Here is a 6,065-nt window from a genome sequence, read left to right as displayed (position 1 = left end):
GGTCTCCTTGTCCCCCGCCTTCCTAGCATCTTCTCGAGTCCTCTCCAGAGCACTACATGTTGGAAAGCTTCAGGGCTGCGTCCCCAGACCTCTTCTATGCTCCCGGGAAATCTCCCTCCCTGTGACTTAAACATCACCAACACCCAGCAACTCCCAGACTTCATCTCCAGGCCTCCCCCGACCCTGAGCGCCAGACTCACCACCCAGCAGCCTACCTGACATGCCCACTGGGAAGCCTAGCATGTCTCACAGTCGACTCAAGAGAACTATGGCCTCTCCGACCCTAATCTCCCCATCTCAGTAAATGCCGTGACCACCCATCCAATCCGATTCCTCCGACTCGCTCTCCTCCCACGACTGCTCCGGCTGTAAATTCAGAATCTTACCGCTGCCCGCCACCTTCATTGTTCCAAGTTAGTATTAGCGGCAGGAGCTCTGATCCAAAGAACAGCATCAGCGGCCCCCCACACCTCGCTCTCACCACTCCCCAGTCTGCCCTCCACAGGACAGTCTTCCTAATGCAGAAATTAGCCCGCGATAAAATAGCAAAGTCAAACGTTAGAGCTTTCGAGATAACTTTCTGATGCTGAAAACCATTTTCATCATGGAAAATTTGGAAAATTCAGAAAAGTATTTTAAAAACTATCTGAAGAGAATGAGAAGACCCAGACTCCATAGACTAGAAAATATTTGTAAAAGACACATCTGATAAAGGATTAGTGTCTAAAATAGGCAAAGAAAAACCTTAAAACTCAATGAGAAAATGAACAAACCAATTTGAATATGGGTAAAAGACTCAACCAGATACCTCACCAAAAAAGACATTCAGATGGCAAATTAAGCATATGAAAAGATGCTCCACATCATACGTCATTAGCAAAATGCAAATGAAAGCAACGAGACACCATGTATTAGAAGGTCGAAATCCAGAACACTGTGGGGACGAAGGCTGGTGAAGATGTGGAGCAGCGGAAACTCATCCATTGCTGGTGGGAATGCAAAATGGCGCAGCGACTCGGAAGACCGTGGGGCGGTTTCTTTCCAAACTACAAATCTACCGCGTGACGCAGCAGTCACGCTGTCTGATGTTTACCCGCAGGAGCTGAAAACGTGTCCACACAAAAACCTGCCCGCAGGTGTTTGTAGCAGCTTCATACCTAAATGCCAAAACTTGGAAGCAACCAAGACATCCTTGGTAAGTGGATGAACTGGGGTTCATCCAGACAACGGGATATTGTTCAGCACTAAAAAGAAAGGAGCCAGCAAGCCGTGAGACGACGTGGAGGACGCTTAAATGCGTGTTACTGAGAGAAGCCCGTCTGAAAGGGTGCATGTTGCGTGGTTCTACCTCTAGGACATTCTGGAAAAGACGAAACGACAGAGACAGTGACAGATCAGCGTCGGGAGCTGGGAAGAGGGAGGGGTGGACGGGTGGGGCACAGAGGGTTTTAGGGCAGTGAAACGACTCGATGTGACACAATAATGGTGGGCACACGTCATGTTACATTCGTCCAAACCTGCAGAATGTCATGCACCGGGAGTGAACCCCAAGGTAAAATGGGACTTCGGGTGACGTATCCATGGAGGTCCATCGGTTGTAACAGCTGATCTGGGATGTAGAGAGTGGGGGGCATGCGTGGGGGGCGCAGGGGGAATACAAGAGGTCCACCCCGTCCACCTAATTTAGCTGCAAACCTAAAGATGCTCCAAAAATAAAATATTTTTTTTAAAAAAAGAAATTACCCAGACCAGAAAAAAAAAGTGCCATTAGGAGTACACGTCCTTCAAGTCACATGAACAGAGACCAAATCTTGAATAATTCTGTATACGTTCTATAGACAAACACTGAATGTAAGTGCTTAGCAAAGTGACGCAGGCCTGTGTGGACGTCTGGGCCACAAGCCCTCCCCCTCAGACCGCAGTTGCTCGGGGCAGCTGTGCATCCTGGGGTCAGGATCTCAGGCTTGACCCCCAGGCCCGCAGGCCCAGACCCTCATGCACCTCCAGCCCCTGAAGCGTCAGACTGCAAGGTGTGGGCGCGGCCGTGGGCCTGCTCTTCACAGGGGTGGAGGGTCACGGTGTCACCCTACATCACGGGGCAGCAGCAACACCCCGTCCGGGTAGGCAGGGGAGTCCTAACCTCTTTTTGTCCTCCCCAGCTGAGTCTGGAACTGAATCGGTCCCTTGCAGCGAACCCGGGGTGGACCAAGCCGGGGCTGGGCCCACTGCCTGCGTCTCTCCCTTCTCTCCTCGCCAGCCGGCTGGAGGAGAGTGGCGCCCGTGGGAGTCAGAAGCAGGCCCTGTCCCCCGATCACCACGCAGCCTCCCCAGCGGGGCCCAGGGGTGAGATCTGAAGGCTCAGGCGGCACCCCTGCGGCCAGATGTGCTTCTCCCCTCTGGACCCCATTCTCTGTGGTTCCAGCTACAAGCGCCTGTCGGACATGACTTGCGAGGCTGGCGTCAGGCCCCCTGCCACTGCTGCAAACTTCCCCGGGGCTGGGAGAGTCAGATACCTGAGTGACATCACTCACCTGCGCAACCACCAAGCACGGCCTGCCCGACTCCTTCCGGGCAGAGCCCTCTCCAGCCCCCAGCACCCCCCACGCCGGGCGGTCTCCGGGCGTGGGTTCAGCCCTCAGCTCCCCACCCCGCTGTCCAGAGAAACGTGTGGAGTCTGAGGCGTCTGGGGGAGAGGAGGGAGAGAAAGGGGGAAAGGCCAAGGGCGGGAGGTACCCCAGGACAGCTCTGCGGATACGGGGGTCCGGCCATACGGTGGAGCTGCGGGCCTTGCTTTCTATCGTGTCTCAGATGTCTGCGTGCCGTGTCCTCACGTGGGGCAGGGGGAAGGGCTCAGCACTATCCTGCCCCAAAGGAAAGTGTCACCTCGGACAGTGAAGCCGCCCGCAGGACACACCTCAGCAGCTACACATGCGATAAGCAGCTAGCACGTTCCTCTTCCAGAGCATCAAAGGTATAGACAGCACTTTACAGGGTGGCAGATGGGGCTCGAAACTCAGCACTCGCCGGCTCGGGCAGGCCCGTGAGTCACACGTGTTCCCTGCCGACCCCGGGGGAGCACGCTTTTCCAAAACAAAGGGAAAACACGCAGGCGTATAAACACACAGCCCTGCGCGCTTCTGCCGTCTGCGAGCAGCCGGGGAGGGGCCCCCGGCACCGCCACGCTCGGACGGAGCATGGAGCCGACTTTTCCACCGTGCAAAGAGTTGCTGTCATCCATCCTACAGCCAAGTCCCCAGGGCTGACGCTCCCAAGACCTCTCCGCTGAGCGTCCTTGTCACAGTAACTGACAGGCCGTGTGGCCGTCGGCACCTGCCGGCCTAACGGTACATGTGCAAAGGGTGTGGAACTTTCCACTGGTTCTGGGAGGTTCTGGAATCAGCGTGTGTGAGAGAAGCGACATCCTGACCCAGCAGGGCCCAGCGCCTCGGCTCCCGGTGACAAGCCAGGCCGGGTCCACTCTGCGCCTTTGCCCACATGGCACCCCACCTGGAAGGCCATCCCTCCCTCGTCCCTCCCTCCTTCTGCCTCGTGACCTCCTACGCACCCCGCAGGACCCAGCCAGGCCTCGCCCTCTCCAGGCAGCCTTCCCTGACTCCCCCTCCCACCTACCCCCTCCACTGGGTCCCCACCCGCCCCGCCCGGGGACCTGTCGCTGCCTGTGCTTCTTACCACTTTCCAGTGGAGTGTCACCTTCTCCACTAGTCCGTGAGTTTATTGGTCTTTGTGTCCCCAGTACCCGCCACTTCTCCTGACATGAATGTGCTCAGACGTGTTTGCGGAATGAGGTAGAAAGGCTAAATGATTTCAGCTCTGCCATAGCGGGAGCCAGTGTCACGGGGAAGTGGCCGTCAGACCCGCAGAGCTTCAGGCCTGCAGGGCCCGCAGGTGGCCTCCGTGATGCCCCTCCTGGGATTCACACCCTCCCCAGTCTCTTCCTACCCGTGTCAGGGCTGGTCCGCGGAACGGATAGGGTAAGACGTGACAAGGTGTGATTTCCTCTGCCTTGCTCTACCTGAGGTGTCTCACTGCGGATGAAGCCAGACGCCGTGTTGTAAGGACACCCAAGCCGGCCCGTGGACAGGTCTGGGGGGAGAGGCCGGCACCAGCTCGGCCACTGTGAGGGGACCCCGTGGGAAGCAGACCCTCCAGCGTCAAGTGGAGCCTGCGGGCGACGCAGCCTCATCCGGTGGCTTCTTGATTGTCACCTCCAGAGAGAAGCCGAGCCAGGACCGCTGGCTGAGCTGCTCCCAGGGAAATGGCGAGACAATGTGCGGTTGTTACTGTTTGGAGCCACGAGGGCTTCATGTAATTTTTGATGCAGCAGTGGGTAACTGATGCAGGTCCTACAAGCTCGGCTGGGTCGTGGCTGTGGGGAAAATCGCAGAGAGTCCGGCCACGGGAGCTCGCCAGCCCCCTGGGATTTGGACCAAACAGAGGGAACAAATAAGAAGTAAATTTCAGTCAGAGAAACCAAGGCCCGTCTCCAGGGCCCGAAGCAGAGAGGCAGAGCCTGCCCACGCTGACCAGGCGCGGCCTGAGGCCTGCTGCCCTCTGTCCCTGAATCCTGCATCCAGGGCACGAGCGAAGAGGCTGACCTTGAACGCCCCAGTCTTACTCAACCCTTCTTGGTTTCCCAGCGGGGAGCTGACCGGTCGGTCGGGGGCCGCATGGCCGCTGCGTGGAGGCAGAGCTGAGCCTGCGCCGGCTCCTGGCCTGCAGCTCCGTCCGCTTCTGGCTACACTGCCTCTCGCGAGTGGGGGGACAGGGGCTCCCGTTTCCTCCTCCCGGCCTGCCTCTCACCCCCTCTCTCCTCCTCCCCACCCTCGCCTCCCTCTCCACACAGAACATTCCCAATCGCCTTAACACTGGACGCACAACAACCACGCAAGATTTGTCAGACACGTGAGCTTGTGCTGAATAACACAACCAATGAGAACTACCCTTTATTCAGTATTTGCCATCTGCACACAGCCGCCCCTACTACTGGCCCAGTCTGTCCCCTTTCCTTCCCACCCCAGCTCTGTCCTGCAGTGACAGGGGCCTGGCACGTGCCCAGCCCACATGGCCACATTCTGCCCACTTCCCCCGCAAACACGATCCCCCCAAACAGCCAGTCCCTGGGCCAAGATGCGCCTCCACAGGCCAAGACATCCCCCTCCTGTGGGCAAGGCACATGGAGCCAGGTGACTCCAGGAAGGCCACCGCGGCGAGGGTCTGTGACGTTGGCTCCACAGGCCCGTGCTCTGGAAGGCCACAGGCATTTGGTCCAGACGCCAGGATGTGGCCAGTGGGAGCCTGCGATCACCCCGCATCGCTCCCAGGTTTGAAGTATGCAGCCCCAAAATTGCCCCATCGCTCCCGCTTATTAACTTCGTTTTCCGGGGGCGGCTCAGCTACTTCCAGCCCCAGAAAGAGGCCAGAGAGCTGCCTTCGCTGGCTTTCGGGGTAAGGGGCTGGAACGGCCGGGCCCAGACCCACAGGCTAAGTATTCCTGAAATCCGCTTTGGGCAGAGTGGCAGGCGTGCAGCAGACATCTCAGAGGCTGACAGTGACCCTCAGCAGCTGAGCCCCCACCCCAGAGGGCCTGAGATGGGGACACATGTGCTGTCCATGTCAAGACGCCATCGATTGAGATCGCAGATGCGGGCTTCAAACATTAGCCGAAAATCAGCAGTCACGCTGCAGATGCCCGGCTCAGCGTGGCAGGCACAGGTCTGTAAAGAGGCTGTCGCCACAGGAATTTCTCTGCAGGGGACGACATCCTGTCCTCTCCACGGGCACCCTGGGGAGCCAACTTGATGTCCAGCCTGGGCGGCGCCACCCTCACAGCCTGGGCAGCTCTGTGGTCTTCCCCAGGAGACCCCTGAACACCATGGCGTAACTTCCCACCCCGCCCCAGGGGACCCGGCCAGGACTCCCAGCACCCGGTGCCTGGAGATGTCCCTTTGTCTTGCTTGAGGGTCCAGAGAGACGGCTTCGTCAGAACCAGCGATGTCTGCCGGCCTCCGACAACCGTGCCTCCGTGTGTGTCGGGAGGATGGCAG

Source organism: Pteropus vampyrus, unplaced genomic scaffold, assembly GCF_000151845.1.
Source record: "Pteropus vampyrus isolate Shadow unplaced genomic scaffold, Pvam_2.0 Scaffold175, whole genome shotgun sequence".
Taxonomy (NCBI): Eukaryota; Metazoa; Chordata; class Mammalia; order Chiroptera; family Pteropodidae; genus Pteropus; species Pteropus vampyrus.
Note: the sequence above shows the minus strand (reverse complement) of the source record.